The sequence below is a fragment of the Ceratotherium simum genome, chromosome 11, assembly GCF_057802395.1.
Source record: "Ceratotherium simum simum isolate JZ-2026a chromosome 11, ASM5780239v1, whole genome shotgun sequence".
Classification (NCBI taxonomy): Eukaryota; Metazoa; Chordata; class Mammalia; order Perissodactyla; family Rhinocerotidae; genus Ceratotherium; species Ceratotherium simum.
In genome coordinates this window covers 3,923,604-3,939,043 of record NC_141910.1, presented here as the reverse complement: position 1 = coordinate 3,939,043, position 15,440 = coordinate 3,923,604, and the positions used below count along the sequence as shown (strand labels likewise).

General features: G+C 35.8%; 1 long non-coding RNA gene across 1 annotated transcript in view; it reads right to left on the bottom strand.

Moving 5' to 3' along the window:
- LOC147915904 (uncharacterized) overlaps positions 1–15,440 on the bottom strand; it is a 60,168-nt gene that overhangs the window by 20,349 nt on the left and 24,379 nt on the right. The window contains exon 2 of the long non-coding RNA XR_015553545.1: positions 1,270–1,420. This is a non-coding gene — a long non-coding RNA (uncharacterized LOC147915904). The remainder of the gene's footprint in view (positions 1–1,269; positions 1,421–15,440) is intronic.

The following is a 15,440-nucleotide window of genomic DNA, read 5'->3' as shown; positions in this document are numbered from 1 at the left end:
ATTTTTGACCATAGCGCTACTAAAAAAAAATCCTTCTAAATATCCTGCCAGTTTTCAGCTGGGACAAACAGTAAATATTTCTGTCAGTATTAAACAACTTTACTAATTTTTAATTTTAGTGCCCCTTGGCTGTTTAAGGGAATAACACAGCATTTTACCAGAAAATCTCGCAGAGTTTTGTTAACTCTGGGAGGGGCCCATACAGGGGTCCTTCTTCGAAGGTAGATATGGGGGTGCCTGTAAAGCCATTAATTTAATGGACTTTTGTTCATGGTCATATAGTCTTTTTCTTTTAGGTACCTCTTCTATTTATAATTTTTCATTAGCTTTTTTACAATGAAACTTTCAATTATGTTATTTTGGAATTTTGAAGCCTTTGCTTTTAACTGCAACCTTTAAATGATCTTATCTAATTAGAATATTCCTTCTAATGGCCTATGTAATGCCCCTGAGGCTGGTGACAGTTTGGTAGGACCCTAGCCACAAATGCAGTTTAACCCCCATTTCTGCCCAGCGATGTCTGGCCACAAATGGAATGCAACCTACATTTCTGTCTGACCATATTTTGAGGCCCCCTAACTGATGGTTACCAAGCTAAATTCTCAGGACATGAAACAAGCTTAGTAAGATTTTGCTGTTCTTTGTGAATTTTTACAGCTTCCAGGAACCATAGTTTTTAAGCAAGTGTGCCAGAAGGTGGCATATTTGACTCTTTAGAAATTAAAGATCTTATATTTGGTGTTAAATTCACAGTTCTCAAGTCTAGAGTGCAAAAAGACAAGTTTTGGAAGCTCAAAAGAGACCCAAAGTGGCCACTGTAATTTTAAATCATCTTTAGTATTATAAATCCACTGGAACAAAAATTTACAAGAGGAAGGATCATAGTTCTTAAATATAAACCTGACTGGAGTTCCCAAGGCAGGAACTTCTCAGGAACTTTTAGAAGATGAAATTCGCATGTTAAAGCATAGCTGGACAGAGACACCAGTTGCAAGCCCCAGGTTGTTACTTGTGTTTCTGACCCGCTGGCTACAGCTGTTTGGGCAAACAACACAAAAGACACAATTTGAGTACTCACCAGATAGGGAATATACCCTCAGATGGCAGCAGCCATAGCCGGCTCAAATAGGGAAACCCTTCCAGACAGCAATAGCCATGACCTGGCTTACAGACAATTGTCTCCTGGTCGATTGACACCAGTTTGGGCTATTGCCCCCAGAATCCCAAAGAAAGGCAAAGACCTCAACCAAAACGGAGGGAGATCAGAACCTGAAAGAAGTCGGAGTTGGAGGAGCCAGCGGTCCATGGAAGCGATGAACACAGGAGGGGACATGTGTTGGTACTGAATCCGTTTCCAGAGGATTCCAGTCCACAGAGGTGAGATCACTTCAAGTTCCACTTTCTGACACCATATGTCAACCTACAAAAACAGAAACCAGTTTAAGAGGCAAAGCAATTATTTGGGATCAAAAAATTGCAATTTGGGGCACACAGATTCAGGCAGAAACCCAAATAGTGTCCCAATTGCAGGAGAAGGGCTCAGGTTTTTATGGGAAAAAGGGAAGAAGATGAGGTAAGTTGTATTAAAGAAGAGTTCATTGGTGCTAGATGAGGTAAAGCTAGGTTTATAGATTGGCTTGAGATTCAGTCATCAGGCAAAAAGCTAGACTTGTACTTGGTTGATTGCTTAGCAATTTGTTCATCAGCAAAGTCCAATTCATCAATTCTTACAAACAGGATATTCTTGTCCTTACTAATCTCTCGGAACATTGGTGGTTTGGTCCTGTTTGGAAGATAAAGAAAATAAGATGTGCAAGGCAATTCCTCTGAAATGGCTGCTCCAGCTCTATTTTAATATGGCTCCACTTGTGTGATCTTTCACAAATGGTTTAACCACTATAGAAACAGAATTAGAAGTTCATCAATAACTCAAAAATTGAACTACCATATGATCCAGCAATCCTATATCTGGGTATGGTATATATCCAAAGGAAATGAAATCGGGATCTCGAACAGATACCTGCACTCCCATATTCATTTCAGCATTATTTACAATAGCTAAGAAATGCAAACAACCTAAGTGTCTGATGATGGATGAATGGATAAAGAAGGTGTGGTGTATATATACAATGGAATATAATTCAGCCATGAGAAAGAAGGAAATCCTACATTTTATGACAACATTTATGGATCTTGAGGGCATTATGCTAAGTGAAATAAGTCAAACAGAGAAAGACAAATACTGTATGATCTCACTTATATGTAGAATCTAAAAAAGAGAGTAGAGTGGCAGTTACAAGTTACAAACTTCTGGTTAGAAAATGAGTAAGTTCTCGGGATCTAATGTGCAGCATGGTGATAATAGTTAAAAATATTGAATTGTATGATTGAAAGTTGCTAAGAAAGTAAATCTTTAAGTGTTCTCATCCTGAAAAAGAAATGATAATTATGTGACATGATGGAGGTGTTAGCTAACACCACGATGGTAATGATTTTGCAATATATTGGTATCAAATCAACACATTATATACCTTAATCTTACACAATGTTATATGTCAATTATATCTCAATAAAGCTGGAAGAAAGCAGAATACCACAGTTTTAACATTGTTATGGTTCCTGTTTTTTAAATAATTCTTTGAATTTTTCTTTACTTTTAGGCTTCATAATAGCACTATTTGTTTTAAGTGTCTATTTCTCGGTCTGCGTTCTCAAATCAATTGTGGCCTAAGAAACTAGAGAATCAAATTGAGAGAGTTATATGTAAACTAAGCTAAGTAACATTTGAGTAAGCATCTGGATGGATTTCTAATGAGTAAAATACATGACATTTGGAACATCTATTTGCGCCATATATAAGCACTGTCACCTCCCTTCTTAATATTTCTGGGAGAGGTATTTGTCCTGGCATCAACTCCTAAGTAAATAGAAAATTTATTATGGAAAAACTCCATGATGGTAGATGACATTTCTAAGAACCTTCTTAGGGATCTGACTTGAATGTTAACAATGAGGTAATGTGTTTTGCAAAATTTAGGCAAATGCTTTAATTTGATACAGATGATTTAATTGTTACCAGTGAGTGTGCATTAGCATTACTCTAGCTCTCCTTCAGAGTTTGAGAGTGGCATCACCAAGGATTAGTTAAGCTGATATAAAGGTAAAAATCAACTTTTTTAGAACTCAGGAATCTAACACTTTACAACAATCAAGGAAGTGCTTAATAAAGAAAGAAGATAAATGGGGCCGACATCACTGAACACAGAGCTAGAAAGACATGCACACAAGCAGCTCTCACAGTTGGGATGAGCCTGATCCACACACCACTGATTCCATTGCTAACCAGAATGGGAAGAAATTAGAAATTAATAAGAGAAGGAAAACTAAAATTCACAAACACATAGAAATTAATACACTCTTAAACAACCAATGAATCAGAGAAGAAATCACAAGATAAATTAGAAAATATTTTTAGATGAATGAAAACAACACAAAAACAAAGAAAACATGTGGGATGCAACAAAAGCAATGCTCAGAGGCAAACTTATGGCTATAAATGCCTACAGTAAAAGAAAAATAAGGTATCAAATCAATAACCTACTTTTACGCTTTAAGAAACTAGAGAAAGAAGACCAAAGTAAAACCAAAGTTGGCAAAATGAAGCCCATAATAAGGGTTATATGAGATACAGGAAATAAGTAGAAAAGTAACAGGTAGAATTGACAAAGCCAAAAGTGGATTCTTAGATCAACAATATTGACAAACCTTTAACTAGACTAAGAAAAAAAGAGAGAAGACTCGAATTACTAATATCAGAAATGAAAGTGGAGACATTACTACTGACATTACAGAAATAAAAAGAATTGTAAGAGAAGTCTATGAGCAATTATAGGCCACAAACTAATGAAATGGACAAATTCCTAGAAATACACAAACTAATAAAACTGACTTAAGAATAAACAGAAAAACTGAATAGACCTCGTATGTAAAGAACTAATTCGGTAATCAAAACCTTCCCCCAAAAGCCCAGGACCAGATGGCTTCGTTGGCTAATTTTACCAAATATTTAAAGAATGAACATCAATCCTTCTCAAACTCTTTAAAAAATTGAAGAGGTGGGAATACTTCCTAACCCAGTTTATAAGGTGAGTGTTATCCTGATACCAAAGCCTTGTAAAAGCATTATAAGAAAAGAAAACTATAGACAAATATCCTTTTTGTATATTAATAAAAAAATACTCAACAAAATACTAACAAAGTGAATCCAGCATCATTTTAAAAATGATTATACACCATGGCCAAGTGGGATTTGTTCCAGTAATGTAAGAGTAGTACAACATATGAAAATCAATCAATCTAATATAATAAAGGAAAAAAAACCCACGTGATCATCTTAATTGATGCAGACAACGCATTTGAAAAAATCCAATGCCCTTTTAGAATAGAGACTCAACACACTAAGAATAGAGGAGAACTTCCTCAGCATGATAAGAACATTTATTTTAAAAAGATAAAGAGAAAGAAAATGTATTTACGAAAGAAGAGAAAAGAATAGAGAAAGAAAAAAAAGATATCTAAATTGGAAAACAAGAAGTAAAACTATATGTGCAAATGACATGATTCTATATGTACAAAATCTTAAAGAATCTACACAGGAAAAAACAACTAGATTAGCTATTTTTAGCAAAAACTAACTTCAGCAAAGTTGCAGAGTATAGGAATAACACACAAAACAAATTGTGTTTCTATATGCCAGAAATGAACAAGTTGAAAAGGAAATTAAGAAAATCATTTTTTTATAATAGCATCAAAAATAATATAATACCTAGGAATACAGTTAACTAAGGAGGTGCAAGCATTATTCTCTGAAAACTAAAAAGCGTTGCTTGAAGAAATCAAAGCAGACCTAAACATGTAAAAAGACTTCATGGATTGGAAGACTTGATGTTATTCAAATGGCACCACTCCTCAAACTGATTTTCAGATTCAATGAAATTCCTATCACAATCCCAATGATCCTAAAGCTGATTCTAAAATTCATATGTAATTACAAGAAAGCTCAAATACCTAAAACATTCTTGTAAAACAACAGAATTGAACTCACTCAATATCAAATCTTACTCCCAAGCCTCAATAATGAAAACAGTGTAGTACTGACACAAGGATAGACATATAGATCAATGGAATAGAATTGAGAGTCCAAAATAAATCCATACATCAATGGTCAATTGATTTTTGGCAAGAGTGCCAAGGCCATTCAATGGGGAAGGAATTGTCTCTTCTACAAATAGTGCAGGGATAACTGGATAGCTACAGGCAAAAGAATGAAGTTGGACTGTTATGTCATGCCATATACAAAAATTCACTCTAATGGATCAAAATCTAAATATAAGAGCTAAAACTATAAAATTCTCAGAAGAAAATATGAATATATTTTCATGACTTTGGATTTGGTGATGGGTTCTTAGAAAGCACAAGCCACAAAAGAAAAAAATATATATCTATAGAACTTTTTAAAAATTCAAAACTTTTATATATCAAAGAACACTATTAATAGAGTGAAAAGACAATCTACAAAATGGGACAAAATGTTTGCAAATTAATATATCTTATGTGAGTATAGTACATAGAATATGTAAAAAATCTCTTATACCTCAACAAAAAATGGACAATAAAATGAGCCAAATAAAATATAGACAAAGGACTTGGATGAACATTTCTCCAAAGAAGATATACAAATGGCAAACAAGTACGTGGAAAAATGCTCAATATCATTAGTCATTAGGGAAATGCAAATCTAATCCAAAATTAGATGCTATTTTATCACCACTGGAATGACAATAATAAAAAAAGAATTAATAAAAAGATGGAAAAATATCATGAGTTGGCAAGGATATGAAGAAATTGAAACCCTCATACATTGCTGGTAGAAATTTAAAATGGTTCAGTCACTGTGCAATACAGTTTGGAAGTTCCTCAAAAGTTAAACATAAAGTTATCATATGACCCAGCAATTCTACCTCTTAGGTGTATACTCAAAAGAAATGAAATCTGGAGTTTAAACAAAAACGTGCACATGAGTATTCGCGACAGCAGTATTCACAATAGCCAAAAGGTGGAAACCACCCAAATGTCCATCAATTGATGAGTAGATAAACAAAATGTAGTATATACGTGCAATGGAATATTATTCAGCCATTAAAGGAAATGAAATGCTGATACATGCTACAACATGGATATACCTTGAATGTATTATGTTAAGTGAAAGAAGTCAGACACAAAAGGCCACATATTCCATGATTCCATGTATATGATATACCAAGAAGAGGCAAATCCACAGACACAGTAAGCAGATTAGTGTTTGCCAGGCATAGTGGGCAGAGGGTATGGGAGAAACTGCTGACTGGGAACAGGATTTCCTTTTGGGGTGATGAAAATATTTTGGAACTGGATAGTGGTGATGGTTGCACAACATTGTGAATATACTAAATGCTACTGATTGGTATATTAAAAAGTGATTAAAATGGGAAATTTCATGTTATGTATATTTTACCACAATAAAAATATTTGTTTTGAATGACCTTAAAGTAGTGATTTTACAAGGGGAAATTATTTTACCTTTCAATATGTTAATTAAATGTTTGGTTATTTCTACTAAAGGTATTTATGTGAGTTCATAAAATGTATCAAATAGCATTTTATTTTATTATTTTGCTTCCTCCTAAGCCAAATCTTGAAATATTACATAACAGGTTCATGAGAAATACACAGTAGATAAGAAACTTCATCTGAAAAAAAAAAAAGACAGAAGCAAGCTTATGGAATTATCTCCCAGCCTATTGATATAGTAAGAAATACTATATGGTCTTGTGATGGATATTTTTATACCCTTAACTTAAACTAGGGAAAATGGAAACTGGAAATGAAAATAGAAACTCAGTAGGCAATTTTCAAACTCCATTTCTATAGTTCAGATCCTTTTTCCCTTTATGGTATTTACTGCTAAATGGACATTTAGACTATTTTTTTAGATCCAGAGATAATAGCTATCTGAACTTTCTGTCTCTGGTTTTAGGCTTCAAGAGTAACTCTACCTCTCCCTTCCCACATGACGATCTTTTCTGGGTGATGGCCATTAACAAATCCCTCTTCAGTATCATCTTGTACAGACTCAATGTCCTAAGGTGTTAGTAAAATCTTAGGCATGACATTTCCTAGATTTGTACTGGCTCCCACATCTGGATACTTTTATCTGTCAGTGTCACAAATAAAATGTAGAAGTACCAATCTTAGTGATTGTAACCGTGTCTATTACTTGGAATTGCCTGGAAAGTTTTTGCTTCAGTGAGTTAAGGAGGGGCTCACACACTGGAATTTTATAAAGAGTTGAAGTACCACTGAGCCGGCCATTAAAATCGATTCGGGCTCTCACTTCCCCACACTAATCCTCTATTCCCTAGGCTAATCTGCCTGCTATTCCTTGAGCAACATTTCCTCATACCCACCATCTGGGTCTTTACAAGGAAACAGCTTCTTGTTGAAAACATCTTTATATTTTTCTCCAAAACTCATATGTATTATTCACTAAAAGTTAACACTTTCTTGACTGTCTCTCTAAAACCTACATAATAATCAGACCACTCTCTATCCATTTCATATTTTCTCAGCACTTCAGAAACACAAGTTAAACACTGCTTGTTGTGATGTTATAGGAGTCACCTAATGGCAAGTCATATTTTCCTACACAAGTGTATCATACATTTCTTACAGGCAATGAATGCCTCTGTGACTGCTGTTTACTCATTAAATTTTCTAAGATAATGCAGTATAGTGCTTGAATCAAAGGAAGGTCTTCTTAAATATGAGTGCCTCTCCCACATCTCAATCCTCCCTCAAACGCACCACCCAAGCACTAATAAATTATCCCTTAAGTTTCGGACTGATATTTATCATTATACCAAGGATGCTATTTTGTGTCAATACTTTAACAAATGCTAGTGAGACCTCCTCCAGCATATCTATTCTCTCTCCAATATTACAAATCTGGATGTTTATAACGGTCCTTCTCACTCTTACTACCTTATCAAGGCCTGTCTATTTCACCACCATGGATTCTAAGGATTGGATCTTACCACTGCAATGAATGGAAAGCCGTGCAAACAAAATGGCCTATGCAAGAGGAAAAGGAGGGAGGCAATAATAATGAGCACTTTTAAGTACCCCCCAGATAATGGACTTCAGTCATCTAGCCAACAATCAGGAAATGTGAATGGAAAATCAATATTATGGAGACTTACATAGTTCTATGTAATTTGGCAAGGGGACAAGGAATAACTGAAGCTAGCTTTACCTCAGTCATTATCCCCTAAGGGGATATTGAGGAAGATATATACGGAAAGAACAGCATCAAATAGCAAACCAGGTATCAATTTTTATTATTTAATGATAGCCTTTATAAATACTTTTGGTAAAGCTGTGTGGATTCAAACTGTGAATAAGCCAATAGACCCTCTCCTTTCCCTCAGCCCAAGTCCAGATATTGAGTTCTTATCCCCTTCTGCCTGACTCAAGTAATGGAACATTAAACAGTGATGAAGATACACAGACACGCACACACACAGGCACACGAACGGATAAATGTGATTCAAAACAAAAGAAAGCAACAAACGCAAAACCTGAAGGATATATAAATACCCAGGCACTAAGGAACCTCTGCTCAGCTTATATTCCTATTTCATAGATACAAATGGAACCTTTGATGCCACTTCCCCAAAACACAAATTGATAAATGTCACCCAAATGTGGTCCCGAAATCTACAAATTGGAATAACCAATCAAATTAGCTTTCCCCCTGCTGTGTGTAGGGAAAAGAAGGGAAAAAAGACAGCCCTTCACATTCTAAACAGCACTGTGTACACAATTCTCATTCATCACACTTCTCCTCGAATCTTACTTTCTCCAGTCTGTGTTTTGCTTCTTTTTTCTAAATAATTTTTATGATTCAATTTTCTACATTATTTATCAATTAATTGTGTATATTTTTGTATTATGGTTTCCTGTAATCCTTTCACCAAAAAGGCTGTGACTTTTTCTAGGATTGTGTTGAGTAGACACCTGCTACTACTTTTATTGCTGTTTACATAGCACCGGACTCAATAAAATTGGGCCGTATTTATGCACCTGTCAGAGTAGAGGTCACCTAAGTAGAACTGAAATGAAACAAACACAAATCTAGGCTATTGGATTAACTGAGCAAATTATCGTGACCAATGAGATGATGGCTGCCTCTTTCATAATACACAGCTATCTATTGTTTAATTCTATTTGATTTTAATTCTATGTTTGTAGGACTGATCATTCCACAAACATTGTAAGTTGTTTGATATCAAAGAACAAATATTTTTATTTCTTTGTTCCCTTATGCCTGCCCTAGGAAATAACCATGAACTGAAGCTTATTTAATGTTTCTGTTATATTTTTTGTGACAGGATAATTTGTTTGGTGAAAATATTTTGGGTATCAAAATTTCCCATAAGAATGACATTGAAAGAGTATGACCAATATTTGATTCACTATGTAATGCACAACTGGTATAGAAAGACTAGTTTCTGGGGCAGAATCTTAAGGCAGAGCTGATGTTTGTGCTGCAAAACTCAAATAAGGCAGTTTTGTAAATTACACTCAAACACACATACACTCTTCTCCCCAGAACCAAACATTAGAATTGACTCTAATAGGGCTGGCCCCATGGCTTAGCGGTTAAGTGTGCACGCTCTTCTATTGGCGGCCCAGGTTCGGATCCCGGGCGCGCACCGTCGCACCGCTTGTCCGGCCATGCTGAGGCCACGTCCCACATATGGCAACTAGAAAGATGTGCAACTATGACATACAACTATCTACTGGGACCTTGGGGAGAAAAAGGGAAAAAAGGAGGAGGATTGGCAATAGATGTTAGCTCAGAGCCAGTCTTCCTCGGCAAAAAGAGGAGGATTGGCATGGATGTTAGCTCAGGGCTGATCTTCCTCAAAAAAAAAAAAAAAAAGACTCAAGACAAAGAAAAAAAGAATTAACTCTAATATTACCTAGGTTTTATTAATCACTAGATTCTAAAGTGTAAATTGTCACCTAGAGAATGTTATGTCCACCCCATTCAGAGAACAATAAAGATTAGATGATCAGCATTAAAGACAATTGATATAATTTAAGAAGAGAAGAGCGTGAAAAGCATCTAAATGCGTTCCAATTGGTGTCTGGTTAAGTAGATTCTGACACATTCATGAAATGTGATGCTAAATCGACAAAAGACAAATTTTATATTTAAAATTATTAAATTTAAAGAATAACCTATATATCTGTATCTCTCTACATATATATCTTTATCTTACATATATAAATATTATATTCTATATGGAAATATTTTATATTATTTCATAACATTACTGTAGAAGATGCCTAACTTTCATCACATGAATTCTTGCCTGCTTTGATGTTCTTTTTTTTTTTTTTGTGAGGAAGATCAGCCCTGAGCTAACATCCATGCCAATCCTCCTCTTTTTGCTGAGGAAGACTAGCCCTGAGCTAACATCCGTGCTGATCTTCCTCCACTTTATGTGGGACGCTGCCACAGCATGGCTTGACAAGCAGTGCGTCGGTGCATGCCTGGGATTCGAACCTGGGCCTCCAGCAGCGGAGCCCGTGCACTTAACCACTATGCCACGGGGCTGGACCCAGCTTTGATGTTCTTAATATGTGCATGTGCTAATATTTCAGTAGAAGGTGGATCATCATGTGGTTTATGAATGGTTTCTTCTCTTTTTTCTTTCCCAGTTTTATTGAGGTATAATTGGCAGATAAAATTGTAATGTATTTATAGCATACAACTTGATGATTTGATATATGTATACATTGTGAAATATTTACCACAATCAAGTTAATTCACACGTCCATCCCCTCACATAGTTACCTTTGTGTGTGTGTGTGTAGTGAGAAGGCTTAAGATCTACTCTAATGGCAAATTTCAAGTGTATAATATAGTATTATTAACTATAGTCACCATACTGTACCTTAGATCCCCAGAACTTATTCATCTTATAACCAAAAGTTTATACCCTTTGACCAATTTTTCACCATTTATCCCACCCCTCAACTCCTGACAACCACCATTCTGCTCTCTGTTTCTATAAGTTCTTTTTTTCTTTAGATTCCACATATAAGTGATACTGTACAGTATTTGTCTTTCTCTGTCTGGCTTATTTCATTTAGCATAATGCCCTTCAGGTTCATCCATGTTGTCACAAATAGTAGAATTTCCTTCTTTTTTATGGCTGAATAATATTCCATTGTGTGTGTGTGTGTGTATACACATATATATCACATTTTCTTTATCCATTCATCCCTCAATGAACACTTGTTTCCATATCTTGGCTTATCGTGAATAATGCTACAAAGAACATGGAAGTACAGGGCCAGCTCTGGTGGCTTAGTGGTTAAGTCTGGCACATTCTGCTTCTGTGGCCTGGGTTCAGCTCCTGGGCATGGACCTACACCACTCATCTGTCAGTGGCCATGCTGTGGTGGTGGCTCACACACAAAAAGAGGAAGATTGGTAGCGGATGTTAGCTCAGGGCAAATCTTCCTAAGCCAAAAAAAAATAAAAACAGAAGTATAAATATCTCTTCAAGTTAATGATTTTGTTTCCTTTGGATGTATACCCAGAAGTGAGATTTTGGGATCATATGGTTAAATTTTTAGTTTTCTGAGGAACTTCCATATTGTTTCCCATAATGGCATTTCCAGTTTATGTTTCCACCAATAGTGTACCAGGATTCTCTTTTCTCCACATTCCTGTCAGCATTTGTTATTTCTTGTCTTTTTGATAATACACATCCTAACAGGTGTGAGGTGATATGTCACTGTAGTTTTTATTTTCATCTTTCTGATAATTAGTGATGTTGAACATCTTTTCCTATACTTTTTGGCCATTTGTATGCTTTCTTTGGAATAATGTCTATTCAAGTCCTTTGACTATTTTTAATTGGGTTATTTGGTTTTTGCTATTGAATTGTAAGACTTTCTTATATATTTTTGGATATTAACCCTTTATCAGATATATGATTTGCAAATATTTTCTCCCATTCCGTAGGTTGCCTTTTTATGTGATTGATTGTTTCCTTTGCTGTGCAGAAACTTTTTACATTGTTGTAGTCTCACTTGTTTGTTTATACCTTTGTTGCTTGTGCTTTTGGTGTCAGATCCCAAAATAATTGCCAAGACTTATGTCAAGGAGGTTTTTCCCATGTTTTCTTCTAAGAGTTTTATGGCTTTAGGTCTTATATTTAAGTCTTTGATCCATTTCTAGTTGATATTTGCATATGGTGTAAGATAAGGGTCCAACTTCATTCTTTTGCAAGTGGATATCCATTAATCCCAGCACCATTTATTGAAGAGACTATCCTTTCTCAATCGTGTATTCTTGACACCTTTGTAAAAAAATAGTTGACTGTATATGTATGAATGTTTTTCTGGGCTTTCTATTCTGTTCCATTAATCTTTGTGTCTGTTTTTTATGCCAATTCTATACTGTTTTGATTACTATAGCTTTGTAATATTTCTTTTTTTTCTGAACTTTGGACTTATGTTAACCCTGGGTACTTCCTTAATCCTACTTTATTCCAATATTTGTAAGAAGGAAGAGCTGGAGGTGTAAACATTGTTACTGTTATGTAGTCCTAATTTTTACCAATGTTGAAGTTTATCAGCATCTCTCTTCATTCTTCAGTCCCAGGATTATTAGAACTCCCAAATTGCTGCCAAGTAGACTTAACACCTGAGTAAGCTGCTGGATGAGACTAATCTTTGCAGAAAGTCATGACTTACTTCCAGTATCAACTCAAGGGGCCCTCATTAAATAAAACATTGAATTCAAGTATATTTCTTGCTCCCTTTGCTCACTTGCTTTCTGATGGTTCAAAATTGCTCTTAGGCATCTTTTACGAATAATTTATGAGAGTATGAGATGTGCCCAGCACAATTCCAGATCTTTGTCTTACTTAATACCTTTCTCTTAAGCTATGTGAATAAAGGTAAAATAACTTGATGGTGGGGAGTGGATTTCATCAGACTGGTGTTTGGAAGCATGGGTGGAAGGGCCCTCTAGGTTCCTGCTTTAAACTTGCAATCCATCTACCACAGCATCCTCTGGTCCAACTCCTTATCTGTTTTTTGAGTGAGACATTTCATTTCTTTATAAAATAATATTGCAAAATTTCAATGGAATTATTAACTTGTCATTTTTGTTCACAGTCTCTGGATTCGGAGGAATCTGAATATGGATTTGACGTATATCATGAGATTCTAGATTGTAGGTGAGAAATAACAAACGCTGAGTAAGATGAAAATGACTTTAATTCCTTAACTTTGCTTACTTTGCTACAATAAGTATATCTTCTATTATTTGATCCTCATAGAATGTATATGGAATTCAAACATTTTTATTTTACTTCATTATGCACCAGACACTATTATTTGGTTCTAGAACTATGGAAATAATAATTTCTAATTTACTTATCATTTTTTTTCTTCCAGACACTATTATGTTTGTTACTTTAAAAGCAGTATTATTATCCATATTTTATATACAAGGAAACTGAAGTTCAGAGGAATTAAATGCCTTACTCTAACCCACACAGTGAGGTGCTGTCAGAAATATGATCCCAACCCAAGTAGCTGTTAATACACTATTACCATCATGCAATTGGATGTCGTAGATTAACATAAAAACTATAATATAGAAAACAGTCATAAAGTTGGTAACTTGTTTTTTATTTTGCCGAGTAAGACATAAATGCAATTATCTTTCCTTCTTATCATGATTTAATAATAACAGCCTTTGTTGGTAGAACAGTTAGTATCTTTATCCTGATATTTTCCCCAAGGCCCAGTGAAAACCTCCTCAAGAAATGGTGGTGGTGTGGGCCAGGCCCCATGGCCAAGTGGTTAAAGTTCCACGTGCTCTGCTTTGGTGGTCCCCATTCACGGGTTCAGATCCCGGGCACAGACCTACTCCACTCACCAACCACACTGTGGCAGCGACCCACATACAAAATAGAGGAAGACTGGCACAGATGTTAGCTCAGGGCTAATCTTCCTCAAGCAAAAAAAGAGGAGGATTGGCAATGGATGTTAGTTCAGGGAGAATCTTCCTCGGCAAAAAAATAAAAGAAAGAAAGAAATGGCAGTGGTGTCACTCCACAGAAATACCATTTGGAAACTCTTGCAGAAAGACAAAGATATTTTCCTAAAGAGTTTCAGATCTTAATAAGGAAACACAAATGCAAAAGAAGAGCAATACATTCAACAATATATGTGTGCCAGGATATAGATGTAATTCACACAGGATTCAATTGACTTCATCAGTGTTGGGTAAAACAGATAATATTTATCAAAAATTCACCAAAGGAGACAACATCTGAGAATTGAAGGAGAATTAAGAGTTGGGAGATTCTTGGGTCTGGCCCAGTGGTTTTGTGGTTAAGTTCGTGTGCTCCTCTTAGGCAGCCCGGAGTTCACAGGTTCAGATCCCAGGCTCAGACTTACACGCCGCTCATCAAGCCGTGCTGTGGTGGCATCCCACATATCTTCCTCACCATTTCTTCAGGGCTGTCCAAGGATTGCACTGAAGATTCCTACCCTGGACAGCATCTTCTGGTTAGGCCTCTTGTCCCTAGCTTCTGTCACCATTCCGGTCCTCTCCCTTCCTTGAAACACAACCCCGTCCAGCTTCACAATCCCATGAAGCCTTTCACATGTATTTAATTGCATTATAAAGATATTCTTAATCTAAATAGTAAAAAGAAAGAAAGGAAGGAAGGAAGGCAGGGAGGAAGGAAGGAATGAATGAAAGAAGGAAAGAAGCTGATGTACTTTAAAGGGAAACTTCTAGAGGTCCATTATCTACTGTTGTAGAAGCACAGTAAAACTGGGAATCAGTAATATTCACTGTTATATAAACTTTTAATTTTTTCTGAATGAAGATGGTGAAGAGGAGAGGGGAAAGGTTGGTAATGAGGAACATCTGAGAAACAACGTAACCAAAATGAAATAAAATTTACCATAAACCCACTGGCTCCTGCATTGCTTTTACTTGGCCTGCCAGAGGCAAATTGTGTTCCTTCTTTCTCATTGTAATCTCATTGTTTGCTTACCATCTCCGGACAAGGTTGTGAGCTGTGTCTTTTATTTGTGCATCCTTAATGCGTAGCATACTGCTGGATACAGAGTTCCTAACAATATTTAAATCCAATTTTCACAAATGAATGAATAAATGGCCAGGGTATGAAGTTGGTGAGAGTGTTAGGGGCCACCACGGTGACAGAGCTCAGGTATGTGAAACACTTTGCTTTCCTGCTGCTCTGCTAACTCACCTCTCCTCACTCATGGTA